The following is a 19130-nucleotide window of genomic DNA, read 5'->3' on the forward strand; positions in this document are numbered from 1 at the left end:
CACACAGGTTATTTCTTGGGAAACTAGCTCTTCCTTCATTTCTTTAGGTGAAAAGTGAGTAGGGTGATCTATATTTCCTTTTCGGACTCTCGGTGTTGGCCTCTGACGCAATGTTGCATTTAACTTTGAGTCCCTGGGGGTTGATTGCAGAGCTGAAGTTAAAAAGGAGACCTCATTTGGTGAGTCGGAGGGGAAGACTCTAGGTTCTTCCACTGAAGAACTGTCTGAAAGGGACCTAACTCTTCCCCTCTTCTCTGATACCACTGGGGAATCAGAGGCTCAGATGCCGTCCTCTTCGGCTGTTGACCTTCGGGGAGGTGAGTATCTTCACTAGACTCACCTGTCTGCTCTTCCTCCTCATTTAGCGTAGCTCCACCCTCTGCCTGTGAATTCTCACAGACTTCAACACTGAGTGGTGAGGCCTCTACAGGCCCCTCCCCTTTTTGCTCCTCACTTCCAATCCAAGCTTTTGGCGGGAAGTTTGAATTTATTGGGTCAACCTCTTCACTTTGTTCACCAACTGCCACCTTTGGTCCTTCTCTTTGTTGGCTTGACTGTGGCTTTACCGTCTTTAATTTGTTGGCAAAAGATTTAGGGCAATCTCTGAAGAGGTGATTTAATTCTCCACAGAGATTACATTTCCTGCCATTTGGACACTCTCCAAAAGTTTGCCCAATTTCTCTGCTCTTCCCACATAACACCTTGGTACAAGCCTCAACCAGGTGCCCATGCTCACCACACTTGCGGCAGAACTTGGGCTGCCCCTGGTAGTGGATGTAACCTCGGTTTTCAAGGTGGCCAGAGTGTCGCCCACCCGCTGCACTGAGCACTCTTCAGCCCTTTTAAATGGTATAACTTTGCACTCCCGCACGCTCCAGCAAGCACCATTCAAGCAACAACTTTGCACTCCAGCTTCGAACATCGGCACAGTCGCAACAAGTAAGGCGACTCTACTCAGAGAAGTCACTCTGCACAGTAAGAAGATTTCTTTTGCACAGACAGAAAGGGCTTTACCCGCAAAGGTAAAGCCTGCCAAAAATAGAAACAACTCATTAGTGCTGCTCTCCACAGAAATCTTCAGTAAAAGGCGAAAGACTTGTACGTTATGAAGAGAAACCAGAGTACGATTATCCGTCACTGCGGGAGCAGGGCAACAGGCTAGTTGGCATAGCCACCTTCCCCATGGTGAGCTTTGCTTGGTTGAGACGCTTGCTCCCCCCCCCCCCCTTGCTCCTCGGCTGACCAACTAGGAACAATCGGGCCCTATTCGATGGCTGCCTTGTCTTTTACTCTGTGCAAAAGACAAGGCAGCAACAAAAACACCACGAGAATCCCGTATTGAGGCTTTGTTCTGATCGCTCATTCGGTGTCGCGTTTTTTTCAAGCAATTCTCTCGGTTAGCCCACACTCGGCTCGCTCCCATAGCCGTGTTAAAGTCTACTTCGCATTCACTCTCTTTTCTCAGCAGACTCTTGGGATTTTATCTATAAAATGAATTCCTTCACTCAAACTATGTGAAAACTGCTTTGTCCTTAATATTTACCATGTCTAGAAAGATTTAAACAAAAAAAACAACGTTGTACTTTGCAGTAAAAGAAAGAGCAAATCTAAAGTTTCAGGAATCCGAGAATAAGCTTACTTTCATGAGTTCTTCACGATTTCGGATTTTGCTATAAAATGAATTCCTTCACTCAAACTAAATTAAAACTGCTAAACCGCTAATCTGTTATATGTAAGGCAGATGTCAAATTCACCGAAATAGGATCAAAGGGTATTCGGCCAATCGAGCTGTAGCAGCTTCGGTAAAAGAGTATAAGTTGAAGAGTTTGTGAATAAAGGTGTGCGCACACATAGTGTGCTGTACGAAAATAGGCAGGGAGCAATGCCGGCTGGGGTATATGTTCTTGTATGTTGTCTGACTGTTTGATTTGAATGTGTTGTGTAAGTGTCCTGTTGAATGTTACATGTTTGGGCTTTGACACGCTTCACTGTGGTTGTTAACTGTGTGGTGTGTCCTGAAATGTTATATGTTTGGGCTGTGTGACATGCTTAATGCTTGTCAGTAGCTACCCACTTATTCATATATAGCAACTGACAACATAAGAAGTCCGGACATACTTTGATAGTAGTTGTAGAAGTATCCTTATTGATAATAGATCACTAATTCATAGTGATAGAACAGTAGATGAACAGGTGCTTGCACATGTCTCACGAAAATAAAATGGGCGTATGATTGCTGACGGCAGAGCAATACTGCCAACTTATGAGTTCTTGTGGCAAACGATTCAGTGTCTTGACGTGTATACGCTGTTTCGCTGACTTGATTGTCACAAGAAACAAAGTGTGTTTGATAAGATCCGACCATTTTATTACGGGAGGATCAGTATGTATGGATTCTGATGTGACTGATAAACCCATTCGTATCTTAAGCATAATCTAATACGTGAGACAACGCCCTGGCACACGATAAAAAAAAAAAAAGAGAGAGAGCGGTTTTGTGTCCCCACAGTCCATAATGTAGAAAAGAGAGAAAAAACCCTTTCTGATTTGGTGTGTGTGCTCATAGTGCAGAGTGTAGAGAAAAGAAAGCCGTTTTGGTGTCACGGGTGTTGTGACTTACACACACACATTTCTAAATTGAGAAAGGAAATTATTTTAGAGGAAGCACTAGAGATTAGATCCCACATTTGTTGATAGGCATTCATTTATTTCTTCACTTCTGATGAAGTTTCAACAATAAACAACAAACTTTGTATTATGAGAAAGAACCAGACTCATTCTTCAGGAATCCGAAAATAAGCTCTATTTTATGAGTTATGCACGAATTCGGATTCTCCTATAAAACGAATTCATTAACTCAAACCAAGTTAAGACTGCTTTGTCCTTCATATTTATTCATGTCTAATCAAGTTTCAACGATAAACAACGTTGTACTTTGTAGAATGAGAAAGAACTTCTTCAGCAATAAGCATCTCTCGACATATGACGAAATACAGATTTTGCTATAAAATTAATTCCTTCTATCAGCCTGACTTAAAACTGTTTGTCCTCCTTATTTATCCACTTCAAATCAAGTTTCAACAATTAAAAAAAATTTGTAGTTTGAGAAAGAACAACTTAATCTTCAGCAATCAGTATAAAAAGAGGTGCAAATGCCAACCATACATACCTAAAAGGTGGAGCGGAAGTATTCAGCTGCAAGTAGGTGTGAATGTTCGACCATAATTTGTAAAAAGCGGGTAAGAAAAGGTTCGAATGCCCGACTATATATTAACAAAAGCGGGAGGAGAGGTCTTCGGATGAGAGTGGGTGAGAATTTCCAACCATAATCTATAAAATACGGTGAAAAAAAATATGTGAATGCCTCATAGAACACTAAAAGCGGAAGTGTTTGGCTGCAAGAAGGTGTGAATGTCCGACTATATTTGGTGAAAAGCAGGTGAAGCAAGGTCTGAATGCCCAACCTTACATCATCAAAAGCGAGATCAGAGGTGTTTGGCTGCAAGAAGGCCATAGTTTGCCAAAAGCGGGTAAGCTGCGAATGACCGACTAAATATCAACAAAAGTGGGGGCGGAGGTCTTCGGATGCAAGTGGGTGTGAATATCCCACCATACAAGTATGGTGGAGAGGAAGCTGTGAATGGCCGACCATAGTAAAAGGCGGGTGAGAGAAGGTGCGAATGTCAAACCATACATAATCAAAAAAGGGAGCGGAGGTGTTCTGCTGTAAGAAGGTGTGAATGTCCAACCATAGTTGGTAAAAAGCGGGTAAGAAAAGGTTAAAATACCCGACTGTACACAATCAATAGCGGGAGCGGAGTTGTTCGGCTACTAAAAGGTGTGAAAGTCCGACCATGGTTTGTAAAAAGCGGGTAAGAAAAGGTGCGAATGCCCGACAATGTATGATCAAAAGAGGGAGTGGAGGTTTTCGGCTGCAAGAAGGTCTGAATGTCCAACCATAATTTGTAAAAACCGGGGAAGAAAAGGCTCGAAAGCCCGACTATACACCATCAAAAGTGGGAGCGGAGGTGTTCAGCTGCAAGACGGTCTGAATGTCTATCAATAATTGCTAGAAAACATGAAAGAAAATTTTCGAATATCAAACTGCACATGATCATAAGCGGGAGAGGAGGTGTTCAGCTGCAAGAAGGTGTGAATGTCTACCCATAATTACTGAAAAATGGGTAAGAAAAGGTGCGAATGCCTAACCATACATCATCAAAAGAGGGAGCGGAGGTGTTCCGCTGTAAGACGGTGTGAATGTCCGACCATAGATGGTAAAAAGCGGGTAAGAAAAGGTTAAATTACCCGACTGTACACAATCAAAAGAGGGAGCGGAGTTGTTCAGCTAAGAGAAGGTGTGAAAGTCCGACCTTGGTTTGTAAAAAGCGGGTAAGAAAAGGTTCGTATGCCCGAATATACACTATCAAAACCGGAAGCGTAGGTGTTCGGCTGCAAGAAGGTGTGAACGTCCGACCAAAGTTTGTAAAAAGCAGTTAAGAAAAGGTTCGAATATCTAACCAAACATAATCAAAAGCGGGAGCAGAGCTGTTCAACTGGAAGTAGGTGTGAATGTCAGATCATAATTTGCAAAAAGCTGATGAGAAAGGGTGAGAATGCCCGACTATACATCATCAAATGCGGGAGCGGAGTTGTTCGGCTGTGAGTAGGTGTGAATCTCCGACCATAATTGCTGAAAAATGTGTTAGAAAAGGTAAAAATGCCGGTCCATACATCATCAAAATTTGGAGAGGTGGTGTTCAGCTGCAAGAAGGTCTAAATGTCCATCAATAATTGCTAGAAAACATGAAAGAAAATTTTCGAAAATCAAACCACACATGATCATAAGTGGGAGAGGAGGTGTTCAGCTGCAAGAAGGTGTGAATGTCCACCCATAATACCTGAAAAATGGGTAAAAAAAAGGTGCGAATGCCCAACCATACATCATCAAAAGCAGGAGTGCATGTGTTCGGCTACAAGAAGGTGTGAACGTCCAACCAAAGTTTGTAAAAAGCAGTTAAGAAAAGGTTCGAATATCCAACCAAACATAATCAAAAGCGGGAGCAGAGCTGTTCGACTGCAAGTAGGTGTGAATGTCAGATCATAATTTGCAAAAAGCTGATGAGAAAGGGTGAGAATGCCCGACTATACACCATCAAATGCGGGAGCGGAGTTGTTCGGCTGTGAGTAGGTGTGAATCTCCGACCATAATTGCTGAAAAATGTGTTAGAAAAGGTAAGAATGCCGGTCCATACATCATCAAAAGCGAGAGAGGTTGTGTTCGGCTGCAAGTAGGTGTGACTGTTCGACTAAAGTTTGTAAAAAGTGGGTAAGACAAGGTGCGAATGCCTGACAATGTATGATCAAAAGCGGAAGCGGAGGTGTTCAGCTGCAAGAAGGTCTACATGTCCATCAATAATTGCTAGAAAACATGAAAGAAACTTTTCCAAAATCAAACCGCACATGATCATAAGTGGGATAGGAGGTGTTCAGCTGCAAGGTGTGAATGTCCACCCATAATTCCTGAAAAATGGGCAAAAAAAAGGTGTGAATGCCCAACCATACATCATCAAAAGCAGGAGTGGAAGTGTTCGGCTACAAGAAGGTGTGAACGTCCAACCAAAATATGTAAAAAGCAGTTAAGAAAAGGTTCGAATATCCAACCAAACATAATCAAAAGCGGGAGCAGAGCTGTTCGACTGCAAGTAGGTGTGAATGTCAGATCATAATTTGCAAAAAGCTGATGAGAAAGGGTGAGAATGCCCGACTATACACCATCAAATGCGGGAGCGGAGTTGTTCGGCTGTGAGTAGGTGTGAATCTCCGACCATAATTGCTGAAAAATGTGTTAGAAAAGGTAAGAATGCCGGTCCATACATCATCAAAAGCGAGAGAGGTTGTGTTCGGCTGCAAGTAGGTGTGACTGTTCGACTAAAGTTTGTAAAAAGTGGGTAAGACAAGGTGCGAATGCCTGACAATGTATGATCAAAAGCGGAAGCGGAGGTGTTCAGCTGCAAGAAGGTCTACATGTCCATCAATAATTGCTAGAAAACATGAAAGAAACTTTTCCAAAATCAAACCGCACATGATCATAAGTGGGATAGGAGGTGTTCAGCTGCAAGGTGTGAATGTCGACCCATAATTCCTGAAAAATGGGCAAAAAAAAGGTGTGAATGCCCAACCATACATCATCAAAAGCAGGAGTGGAAGTGTTCGGCTACAAGAAGGTGTGAACGTCCAACCAAAATATGTAAAAAGCAGTTAAGAAAAGGTTCGAATATCCAACCAAACATAATCAAAAGCGGGAGCAGAGCTTTTCGACTGCAAGTAGGTGTGAATGTCAGATCATAATTTGCAAAAAGCTGATGAGAAAGGGTGAGAATGCCCGACTATACATCATCAAATGCGGGAGCGGAGTTGTTCGGCTGTGAGTAGGTGTGAATCTCCGACCATAATTGCTGAAAAATGTGTTAGAAAAGGTAAAAATGCCGGTCCATACATCATCAAAAGCGAGAGAGGTTGTGTTCGGCTGCAAGTAGGTGTGAATGTCCAGCCATAATTACTCACAAACGGGTAAGAAAAGGTAGTATTGCCAGACCATATATGATCAAAACAGGGAGCGGAGGTGGTTCAGCTGCAAGAAGGTTTGAATGTCTCCGACTAAAGTTCAAATATATTAAAGAAAGCGGGAGGAGAGGTCTTCGGATGAGAGTGGTTGAAAATTTCCGACCATAATGTATAAAATGCGGTGAAAAAAAGGTGTGATAGAACACTAAAAGGTGGAGCGGAAGTGTTCGGCTGCAAGAAGGTGTGAATGTCCGACTATATTTGGTGAAAAGCAGGTGAAGCAAGGTCTGAATGCCCAACCTTACATCATCAAAAGCGAAATCAGAGGTGTTTGGCTGCAAGAAGGCAATAGTTTGCCAAAAGCGGGTAAGGTGCGAATGTCCGACTAAATATCAACAAAATTTGGGGCAGAGGTCTTCGGATGCAAGTGGGTGTGAATATCCAACCATACAAGTATGGTGGAGAGGAAGCTGTGAATAGCCGACCATAGTTTGGAAAAAGCGGGTAAGAAAAGGTTTGAATACCCGAACATACACCATCAAAAGAGGGAGCTGAGGTTTTCCGCTGTACGAAGGTGTGAATGTCCGACCATAGTTGGTAAAAAGCGGGTAAGAAAAGGTTAAAATACCCGACTGTACACAATCAATAGCGGGAGCGGATGTGTTCGGCTACAAGAAGGTGTGAAAGTCCGACCATGGTTTGTAAAAAGCGGGTAAGAAAAGGTGCGAATGTCCAACAATGTATGATCAAAAGAGAGAGCGGAGGTTTTCGGATACAAGAAGGTTTGAATGTCCCACCATAGTTTGTAAAAAGCGGGTAAGAAAAGGTTCGAATGCCCGACTATACACAATCAATAGCGGGAGCGGATGTGTTCGGCTACAAGAAGGTGTGAAAGTCCGATCATGGTTTGTAAAAACCGGGAAGAAAAGGCTCGAAAGCCCGACTATACACCATCAAAAAGAAGGTTTGAATGTCCATCAATAATTGCTTTGAAACAAGAAAGTAAATTTTCGAATATCAAACCGTACATGATCATAAGCGGGAGAGGAGGTGTTCCGCTGTAAGACAGTGTGAATGTCCGACCATAGTTGGTAAAAAGCGGGTAAGAAAAGGTTAAAATACCCGACTGTACACAATCAATAGCGGGAGCGGAGTTGTTCGGCTACTAAAAGGTGTGAAAGTCCGACCCTGGTTTGTAAAAAGCGGGTAAGAAAAGGTTCGAATGCCCGAACATACACCATCAAAAGAGGGAGCGGAGGTGTTCCGCTGTAAGACGGTGTGAATGTCCGATCATAGTTGGTAAAAAGCGGGTAAGAAAAGGTTAAAATACCCGACTGTACACAATCAAAAGAGGGAGCGGAGTTGTTCAGCTAAGAGAAGGTGTGAAAGTCCGACCATGGTTTGTAAAAAGCGGGTAAGAAAAGGTTCGTATGCCCGAATATACACTATCAAAACCGGAAGCGTAGGTGTTCGGCTGCAAGAAGGTGTGAACGTCCGACCAAAGTTTGTAAAAAAGCAGTTAAGAAAAGGTTCGAATATCTAACCAAACATAATCAAAAGAGGGAGCAGAGCTGTTCGACTGCAAGTAGGTGTGAATGTCAGAGAATAATTTGCAAAAAGCTGATGAAAAAGGGTGAGAAATCCCGACTATACACCATCAAATGCGGTAGCGGAGTTGTTCGGCTGTGAGTAGGTGTGATTCTCCAACCATAATTGCTGAAAAATGTGTTAGAAAAGGTAAGAATGCCGGTCCATACATCATCAAAAGCGGGAGAGGTGGTGTTCGGCTGCAAGTAGGTGTGAATGTCCATTAATAATTGCTTTAAAACATGAAAGAAAATTTTCGAATATCAAACCTTACATGATCATTAGCGGGAGAGGAGGTGTTCAGCTGCAAGAAGATGTGAATATCCACCCATAATTACTGAAAAATGGGTAGGAAAAGATGCGAATGTCCAACCATAAATTATCAAAAGCAGGAGTGGAGTTGTTCAGCTACAAGAAGGTATGAAAGTCCAACCATGGTTTGTAAAAAGCGGGTAAGAGAAGGTTCGAATACCCGAATATATACCATCAAAAGCGGAAGCGGGGGTGTTCGGCTGCAAGAAGGTGTGAACGTCCGACCAAAGTTTGTAAAAAGCAGTTAAGAAAAGGTTTGAATACCCAACCGAACATAATCAAAAGCGGGAGCAGAGCTGTTCGACTGCAAGTAGGTGTGAATGTCAGATCATAATTGCTGAAAAATGTGATAGAAAAGACTAGAATGCCGGACAATACATCATCAAAAGCGGGAGAGATTGTTTTTCGGCTGCAAGTAGATGTGAATGTCCAGCCATAATTACTCACAAACGGGGGAAGAAAAGGTAGTATTTCCAGACCACACATGATCAAAACAGGGAGCGGAGGTTTTCGGCTGCAAGGTCTGAATGTCCAACCGTAATTTGTAAAAATCGGGGAAGAAAAGGCTCGAAAGCCCAACTATACACCATCAAAAGCGGGAGCAGAGGTGTTCAGGTGCAAGAAGGTCTGAATGTCCGACCAATAATTACTGAAAAATGGGTAAGAAAAGGTGCGAATGCCAAATCATACATCATCAAAAGCAGGAGCGGATGTGTTCGGCTACAAGAAGGTTTGAATGTCCAACCATAGTAAGTAATAGGTGGGTAAGAAAAGGCTCGAATGCCCGACTATACACCATCAAAAGCGGAAGCGGAGGTGTTCGGCTGCAAGACGGTGTGAACGTCCGACCAAAGTTTGTAAAAAGCATTAAGAAAATGTTCGAATATCCAACCAAACATAATCAAAAGCGGGAGCAGAGCTGTTCGACTGCAAGTAGGTGTGAATATCAGATCATAATTTGCAAAAAGCTGATGAGAAAGGGTGAGAATGCCCGACTATACACTATCAAATGTGGGAGCGGAGGTGTTCGTCTGTGAGTAGGTGTGAATGTCCGACCATAATTGCTGAAAAATGTGTTAGAAAAGGTAAGAATGCCGGACCATATATCATCAAAAGCGGGAGAGGTTGTGTTCGGCTGCAAGAAGGTGTGAATGTCCAGCCATAATTACTCACAAATGGGTAAGAAAAGGTACTATTGCCAGACCATATATGATCAAAACAGGGAGCGGAGGTGGTTCAGCTGCAAGAAGGTTTGTATGTCCGACTAAAGTTTGTAAAAAGCGGGTAAGACAAGGTGTGAATGCCCGACAATGTATGATCAAAAGAGGAGCGGAGGTTTTCGGCTGCAAGAAGGTCTGAATGTCCACCCATAATTACTGAAAAATGGGTAAGAAAAGGTGCGAAAGCCCAACCGCACATGATCATAAGTGGATGAGAAGGTAGTAAGTAGTGCAAGTAGGTGTGAATCTAAGATCATAATTTGTAAAAAGCGGGTAAGAAAAGGTAAGAATGCCCAACCATAAATTATCAAAAGCGGCAGCAGAGTTTCGGCTGGTATTTATCAATGTCTAGATAGATTTCAACAAAAAACAACGTTGTACTTTGCAGTAAAAGAAAGTGCAAATCAAAAGTTTTAGGAATCCGAGAATAAGCTTATTTTCATGAGTTCTGCACGATTTCGGATTTTATGTATAAAATGAATTTCTTCACGCAAACTAAGTTAACACTGCTTTGTCCTTCATATGTACCCATTTCTACATATATTTCAAGCATAAACTTCCTCATACTACCCTGAATGAGAAAGAGCCACACTTGTGATTAAGCCATACCTCCCTTTTGAGGAGTTCTGCATGATTTGGGATTTTATCTATAAAATTAATTCCTTCACTCAAACTATGTTAAAACGGCTTTTACCTTCATATTTATCAATGTCTCAATAGATTTAAGCAAAAAAACAACGTTGTACTTTGCAATAAAAGAAAGAGCAAATCAAAAGTTTTAGGAATCCGAGAATAAGCTTATTTTCATGAGTTCTGCACGATTTCGGATTTTATGTATAAAATTAATTCATTCACTTAAACCAAGTTAAAACTGCTTTTTCCTTCATATTTATCAATGTCTAGATCGACTTCAACAAAGAACAACATTGTATTTTGCAGTAGAAGAAAGAGCAAAACTGAAGGATCAGGAATCCGAGAATAAGCTTCTTTTCATACGTTCTGCATGATTTGGGATTTTATGTATAAAATGAATTCCTTCTCTCAAACTAAGTTAACACTGCTTTGTCCTTCATATGTACCCATTTCTACATATATTTCAAGCATAAACTTCCTCATACTACCCTGAATGAGAAAGAGCCACACTTGTGATTAAGCCATACCTCCCTTTTGAGGAGTTCTGCATGATTTGGGATTTTATCTATAAAATTAATTCCTTCACTCAAACTATGTTAAAACGGCTTTTACCTTCATATTTATCAATGTCTCAATAGATTTAAGCAAAAAAACAACGTTGTACTTTGCAATAAAAGAAAGAGCAAATCAAAAGTTTTAGGAATCCGAGAATAAGCTTATTTTCATGAGTTCTGCACGATTTCGGATTTTATGTATAAAATTAATTAATTCACTTAAACCAAGTTAAAACTGCTTCTTCCTTCATATTCATCAATGTCTAGATCGACTTCAACAAAGAACAACATTGTATTTTGCAGTAGAAGAAAGAGCAAAACTGAAGGATCAGGAATCCGAGAATAAGCTTCTTTTCATACGTTCTGCATGCTTTGGGATTTTATGTATAAAATGAATTCCTTCTCTCAAACTAAGTTAACACTGCTTTGTCCTTCATATGTACCCATTTCTACATATATTTCAAGCATAAACTTCCTCATACTACCCTGAATGAGAAAGAACCACACTTGTGATTAAGCCATACGCCCCTTTTGAGGAGTTCTGCATGATTTGGGATTTTTTTCTATAAAATCAATTCCTTCACTCAAACTATGTTAAAACGGCTTTTACCTTCATATTTATCAATGTCTCGATAGATTTAAACAAAAAAACAACGTTGTACTTTGCAGTAAAAGAAAGAGCCAATCAAAAGTTTTAGGAATCCGAGAATAAGCTTATTTTCATGAGTTCTGCACGATTTCGGATTTTATGTATAAAATGAATTCATTCACTCAAACCAAGTTAAAACTGCTTTTTCCTTCATATTTATCAATGTCTAGATCGACTTCAACAAAGAACAACACTGTATTTTGCAGTAGAAGAAAGAGCAACACTGAAGGATCAGGAATCCGAGAATAAGCTTATTTTCTTATGGGCAAGTGGGAACTGCTTTGTCCTTCATATTTATCAATGTGTAGATGGATTTCAACTTCTTCTACTGCATCTTCTTCACACCTTCTTGTAGCCGAACACTTCCGCTCCCGCTATTGATTGTGTACAGTCGGGTATTTTAACCTTTTCTTACCCGCTTTTTACCAACTATGGTCGGACATTCACACCGTCTTACAGCGGAACACCTCCGCTCCCGCTTTTTATGGTGTATAGTCGGGCATTCGAACCTTTTCTTACCCGCTATTTACAAACTATGGTAGGACATTCAAACCTTCGTGTATCCGAAAACCTCCGCTCTCTCTTTTGATCATACATTTTCGGACATTCGCACCTTTTCTTACCCGCTTTTTACAAACCATGGTCGGACTGTCACACCTTCTTGTAGCCGAACACATCCGCTCCCACTATTGATTGTGTACAGTCGGGTATTTTAACCTTTTCTTACCCGCTTTTTACCAAGTATGGTCGGACATTCACACCTTCGTACAGCGGAACACCTCCGCTCCCTCTTTTGATGGTGTATGTTCGGGCATTCAAACCTTTTCTTACCCGCTTTTTCCAAACTATGGTCGGCTATTCACAGCTTCCTCTCCACCATACTTGTATGGTGGGATATTCCCACCCACTTGCATCCGAAAACCTCCGCCCCAAATTTTGTTGATATTTAGTCGGACATTCGCACCTTACCCGCTTTTGGCAAACTATGGCCTTCTTGCAGCCAAACAACTCTGATCTTGCTTTTGATGATGTAAGGTTGGGCATTCAGACCTTGCTTCACCTGCTTTTCACCAAATATAGTCGGACATTCACACCTTCTTGCAGCCGATTACTTCCGCTCCACCTTTTAGTGTTCTATCACACCTTTTTTTTCACCGCATTTTATACATTATGGTTGGAAATTTTCAACCAATTTCATCCGAAGACCTCTCCTCCCGCTTTTGTTAATATATTTGAACTTTAGTTTGACATTCAAACCTTCTTGCAGCTGAACCACCTCCGCTCCCTGTTTTGATCATATATGGTCTGGCAATACTACCTTTTCTTACCCGTTTGTGAGTAATTATGGCTGGACATTCACACCTACTTGCAGCCGAACACAACCTCTCTCGCTTTTGATGATGTATGGACCGGCATTTTTACCTTTTCTAACACATTTTTCAGCAATTATGGTCGGAGATTCACACCTACTCACAGCCGAACAACTCCGCTCCCGCATTTGATGATGTATAGTCGGGCATTCTCACCCTTTCTCATCAGCTTTTTGCAAATTATGATCTGACATTCACACCTACTTGCAGTCGAACAGCTCTGCTCCCGCTTTTGATTATGTTTGGTTGGATATTCGAACCTTTTCTTAACTTCTTTTTACATATTTTGGTTGGACGTTCACACCTTCTTGCAGCCGAACACCTCCGCTTCCGCTTTTGATGGTATATATTCGGGCATTCGAACCTTTTCTTACCCGCTTTTTACAAACCATGGTCGGACATTCACACCTTCTTGTAGCCGAACAACTCCGCTCCCGCTATTGATTGTGTACAGTCGGGTATTTTAACCTTTTCTTACCCGCTTTTTACCAACTATTGTTGGACATTCACACCGTCTTACAGCGGAACACCTCCGCTCCCTCTTTTGATGGTGTATGTTCGGCCATTCGAACCTTTTCTTACCCGCATTTTACGAACTATGGTCGGACATTCAAAACTTCTTTTAGCCGAACACATCCACTCCTGCTTTTGATGATGTATGGTTGAGCATTCGCACCTTTTCTTACCCATTTTTTACAAACTATGGTCGGACATTCACACCTTCTTGCAGCTGAACACCTCCTCTCCCGCTTATGATGATGTGTGGTTTGATATTCGAAAATTTTCTTTCATGTTTTCTAGCAATTATTGATGGACATTCAGACCTTCTTGCAGCTGAACACCTCCGCTCCCGTTTTTGATGATGTATAGTCGGGCTTTCGAGCCTTTTCTTCCCCGGTTTTTACAAAATTATTGTTGGACATTCAGACCTTGTTTCAGCCGAAAACCTCCGCTCCCTCTTTTGATCATACATTGTCGGGCATTCGCACCTTCTCTTACCCGCTTTTTACAAACCAGGGTCGGACTTTCACACCTTTTAGTAGCCGAACAACTCCGCTCCCGCTATTGATTGTGTACAGTCGGGTATTTTCACCTTTTCTTACCCGGTTTTTACCAACTATGGTCAGACATTCATACCTTCTTACAGTGGAACACCTCCGCTCCCTCTTTTGATGGTGTATGTTCGGGCATTCGAACCTTTTCTTACCCGCTTTTTACAAACTATGGTCGGACATTAAAACCTTCTTGTAGCCGAACACATCCACTCCTGCTTTTGATGATGTATGGTTGGGCATTCGTACCTTTTCTTACCCATTTTGCAGTAATTATGGGTGGACATTCACACCTTTTTTGCATTTTAACACCTCCTCTCCCGCTTATGATCATGTGCGGTTTGATATTCGAAAATTCTCTTCCATGTTTTCTAGCAATTATTGATGGACATTCAGACCTTCTTGCAGCTGAACACCTCCGCTCCAGGTGTTGATGGTGTATAGTCGGGCTTTCGAGCCTTTTCTTCCCCGATTTTTACAAATTATGGATGGACATTCAGACCTTCTTTCAGCTGAAAACCTCCGCTCCCTCTTTTGATCATACATTGTCGGGCATTCGCACCTTTTCTTACCTGCTTTTTCAATTCATGGTCGGACTTTGACACCTTTTAGTAGCGGAACAACTCTGCTCCCGCTATTGATTGTGTACAATAGGGTATTTTAACCTTTTCTTACCCGCTTTTTGCCAATTACTGTTGGACATTCCCACCTTCTTACAGCGGAACACCTCCGCTCCCTCCTTTGATGGTGTATGTTCGGGCATTCGAACCTTTTCTTACCCGCTTTTTACAAACTATGGTCAGACATTCAAACCTTCTTGTAGCCGAACACATCCACTCCTGCTTTTGATGATGGGTATTCAAACCTACTTGTTGCCCGCTTTTCATTAATTATGGGTGGACAAACACACCTTGTCGCAGCCAAACACCTCCGCTCCCTGTTAGGATCATGTATGGTTGGGCATTCGTACCTTTTCTTACCCATTTTGCAGTAATTATGGGTGGACATTCACACTTTCTTGCATTTGAACACCTCCTCTCCCGCTTATGATCATGTGCGGTTTGATATTCGAAAATTCTCTTCCATGTTTTCTAGCAATTATTGATGGACATTCAGACCTTCTTGCAGCTGAACACCTCCGCTCCAGCTGTTGATGGTGTATAGTCGGGCTTTCGAGCCTTTTCTTCCCAGATTTTTATAAAATATGGATTGACATTCAGACCTTGTTTCAGCCGAAAACCTCCGCTCCCTCTTTTGATCATACATTGTCGGGCATTCGCACCTTTTCTTACCTGCTTTTTGCCAACTATGGTCGGACATTCACACCTTCTTACAGCGGAACACCTCCGCTCCCTCCTTTGATGGTGTATGTTCGGGCATTCGAACCTTTTCTTACCCGCTTTTTACAAACTATGGTCAGACATTCACACCTTCTTGCAGCCGAACACTTCCGCTCTACCTTTTAGTGTTCTATGGGGTATTCACACCTTTTTTTTCACCGCATTTTATAGATTATGGTTGTAAATTCTCACCCACTCTTATCCGAAGACCTCTCCTCCTGCTTTGGTTAATATATAGTCGGGCATTCGAACCTTTTCTTACCCGCTTTTTACAAATTATGGTCGAACATTCACACCTACTTGCAGCCGAACACCTCCGCTCCCGCTTTTGATGGTGTATAGTCGGGCTTTCGAGCCTTTTCTTCCCCGGTTTTTACAAATTATGGTTGGACATTCAGACCTTGCAGCCGAAAACCTCCGCTCCCTCTTTTGATCATACATTGTCAGGCATTCGCACCTACTTGCAGCCGAATACTTCCGCTCCACCTTTTAGTGATGTATGGTTGGCATTTGCACCTTTTCTTACCCTTTCTTACCCTACTGATTGCTTAAGATTAAGTTGTTTTTTCTCAAACTACAACATTTTTTTAATTGTTGAAACTTGATTTGAAGTGGATAAATAAGGAGGACAAACAGTTTTGAGTCAGGCTGATAGAAGGAATTAATTTTATAGCAAAATCTGTATTTCGTCATATGTCGAGAGATGCTTATTGCTGAAGAAGTACAAAGTACAACGTTGTTTATCGTTGAAACTTGATTAGACATGAATAAATATGAAGGACAAAGCAGTCTTAACTTGGTTAGAGTTAAGGTTTTATAGGAGAATCCGAATTCGTGCATAACTCGTAAAATAGAGCTTATTTTCGGATTCCTGAAGAATGAGTCTGGTTCTTTCTCATAATACAAAGTTTGTTGTTTATTGTTGAAACTTCATCAGAAGTGAAGAAATAAATGAATGCCTATCAACAAATGTGGGATCTAAACTCTAGTGCTTCCTCTAAAATAATTTCCTTTCTCAATTTAGAAATGTGTGTGTGTAAGTTACAACACCCGTGACACCAAAACGGCTTTCTTTTCTCTCTTTTCTCTACACTCTGCACTGTGAGAACACACACCAAATCAGAAAGGCTTTTTTCTCTCTTTTCTACATTATGGACTGTGGGGACACAAAACCGATCTCTCTTTTTTTTTTTGATTGTGTGCCAGGGCGTTGTCTCACGTATTAGATTATGCTTACGATACGAATGGGTTTATCAGTCACATCAGAATCCATACATACTGATCCTCCCGTAATAAAATGGTCGGATCTTATCAAACACACTTTGTTTCTTGTGACAATCAAGTCAGCGAAACAGCGTATACACGTCAAGACACTGAATCAAGTTTGCCACAAGAACTCATAAGTTTGGCAGTATTGCTCTGCCGTCAGCAATCATACACCCATTTTATTTTCGTGAGACATGTGCAGGCACCTGTTCATCTACTGTTCTATCACTATGAATTAGTTTATCTATTATCAATAAGGATACTTCTACAACTACTATCAAAGTTTGTCCAGACTTCTTATGTTGTCAGTTGCTATATATGAATAAGTGGGTAGCTACTGACAAGCATTAAGCATGTCACACAGCCCAAACATATAACATTTCAGGACACACCACACAGTTAACAACCACCGTGAAGTGTCAAAGCCCAAACATGTAACATTCAACAGGACACTTACACAAGACATTCTAATCAAACAGTCAGACAACATACAAGAACATATACCCCAGCCGGCATTGCTCCCTGCCTATTTTCCTACAGCTCACTATGTGTGCGCACACCTTTATTCACAAACTCTTCAACTTATACTCTTTTACCAAAGCTGCTACAGCTCGATTGGCCGAATACCCTTAGATCCTATTTCGGTGAATTTGACATCTGCCTTACATGTAACAGATTAGCGGTTTAGCAGTTTTAATTTAGTTTGAGTGAAGGAATTCATTTTATAGCAAAATCCGAAATCGTGAAGAACTCATGAAAGTAAGCTTATTCTCGGATTCCTGAAACTTTAGATTTGCTCTTTCTTTTACTGCAAAGTACAACGTTGTTTTTTTTTTGTTTAAATCTTTCTAGACATGGTAAATATGAAGGACAAAGCAGTTTTAACATAGTTTGAGTGAAGGAATTCATTTTATAGATAAAATCCCAAGAGTCTGCTGAGAAAAGAGAGTGAATGCGAAGTAGACTTTAACACGGCTCTGGGAGCGAGCCGAGTGTGGGCTAACCGGGAGAATTGCTTGAAAGAAACGCGACACCGAATGAGCGGTCAGAACAAAGCCTCAATACGGTGTTCCCGTGGTGTTTTTGTTGCTGCCTTGTCGATTGCACAGGGGCAAGCGTTTCAACCAAGCAACGCTCACCATGGGGAAGGTGGCTATGGCAACTAGCCTGATGCCCTGCTCCCGCAGTGACGGATAATCGTACTCTGGTTTCTCTTCATAACATACAAGTCTTTCGCCTTTTACTAAAGACTTTCGTGGAGAGCAGCACTAATGAGTTGTTTCTATTTTTGGCAGGCTTTACCTTTGCGGGTGAAGCCCTTTCTGTCTGTGCAAAAGAAATCTTGTTACTGTGCAGAGTGACTTCTCTGAGTAGAGTCGCCTTACTTGTTGCGATTTTGCCGATGTTCGAAGCTGGAGTGCAAAGTTGTTGCTTGAATGGTGCTTGCTGGAGCATGCGGGAGTGCAAAGTTATACCATTTAAAAGGGCTGAAGAGTGCTCAGTGCAGCGGGTGGGCGGAGGTGCAACGTGACACTCTGGCCACCTATGGCCATAAAAAGAACACTGCTACAAGTGCGCATTGTGCCAGCAAGGGCCCTCGGACCTGAAACAGTGGACAGTTATCGCTTCTCGGCCTTTTGGCTAAGATCAAGTGTAGTATCTGTTCTTATCAGTTTAATGTGTCCTCTATACGAGGACTACATATTAAATGGATTTTTAAGAATAGGAGTTGAAAAAGAAGCTTGCTCCGTTCACTCCAAGCATCGACCCAGTACTGCAGTGCCGCTGGAGAACGGTGCGCTCTTCTCTGCTCTTGTGAAAAAGCAAACAGCGGTGCAGGATGGAAGTTTCAGGGAGCCCAAGATGAAACTTTCTTTTAATCTGCTGAGAAAAGAGAGTGAATGCGAAGTAGACTTTAACACAGCTCTGGAAGCGAGCCGAGTGTGGGCTAACCGGGAGAATTGCTTGAAAGAAACGCGACACCGAATGAGTGGTCAGAACAAAGCCTCAATACGGTGTTCCCGTGGTGTTTGTGGCTGCCTTGTCTTTTGCACAGAGTAAAAGACAAGGCAGCCATCGAATAGGGCCCGATTGTTCCTACTTGGTCAGCCGAGGAGCAAGGGGGGGGAGCAAGCGTCTCAACCAAGCAAATCTCACCAAGTAGGAACAATCGGGCCCTATTCGATTGCTGCAACACCTGAAAGAGATATTGATGCGAGACCCGATCAAAAGCTTTTTCAAAGTCTAAATTTAAGATGACAAGCCGGGTGTTTCTGTCTCTAGCGTAATCAATGATGTCTCGAATCAGTACGAGGCTGTCGGTGAGTTGTCTCTCTGAGATGGCACAAGCCTGGTCTGGGTGAATTACCTGCTCTAAAACAGAGGACATCCGTGTCGTTAAAACCTTGCTAAAAAGTTTACAGTCAAAGTTTAAAAGTGTGATGGGCCTCCAATTCTTTAGGTCAGTCTTATCATTTTTATCAGAAGTGAAGAAATAAATGAATGCCTATCAACAAATGTTGGATCTAAACTCTAGTGCTTCCTCTAAAATAATTTCCTTTCTCAATTTAGAAATGTGTG

The 19130-nt window shown here is 41.8% G+C and overlaps 3 non-coding genes across 3 annotated transcripts; 2 read left to right on the forward strand and 1 right to left on the reverse strand.

Annotated features, from left to right (window-relative positions):
• Positions 1-1010: 1010 nt before the first annotated feature.
• On the reverse strand, positions 1011-1125 carry LOC140288009 (U5 spliceosomal RNA). The gene has a single exon (XR_011911936.1). It is a non-coding gene; the product is annotated as a U5 spliceosomal RNA (small nuclear RNA).
• Positions 1126-17749: 16624 nt separating this feature from the next.
• LOC140288007 (U5 spliceosomal RNA) lies at positions 17750-17863 on the forward strand. The gene has a single exon (XR_011911934.1). It is a non-coding gene; the product is annotated as a U5 spliceosomal RNA (small nuclear RNA).
• A 308-nt stretch (positions 17864-18171) lies between these two features.
• On the forward strand, positions 18172-18356 carry LOC140288013 (U2 spliceosomal RNA). The gene has a single exon (XR_011911940.1). It is a non-coding gene; the product is annotated as a U2 spliceosomal RNA (small nuclear RNA).
• The last annotated feature ends 774 nt before the right edge of the window (positions 18357-19130 follow it).

Source organism: Leuresthes tenuis, unplaced genomic scaffold (assembly GCF_036924035.1).
Source record: "Leuresthes tenuis unplaced genomic scaffold, fLeuTen1.0.hap1 SCAF_201, whole genome shotgun sequence".
NCBI classification, from domain to species: domain Eukaryota; kingdom Metazoa; phylum Chordata; class Actinopteri; order Atheriniformes; family Atherinopsidae; genus Leuresthes; species Leuresthes tenuis.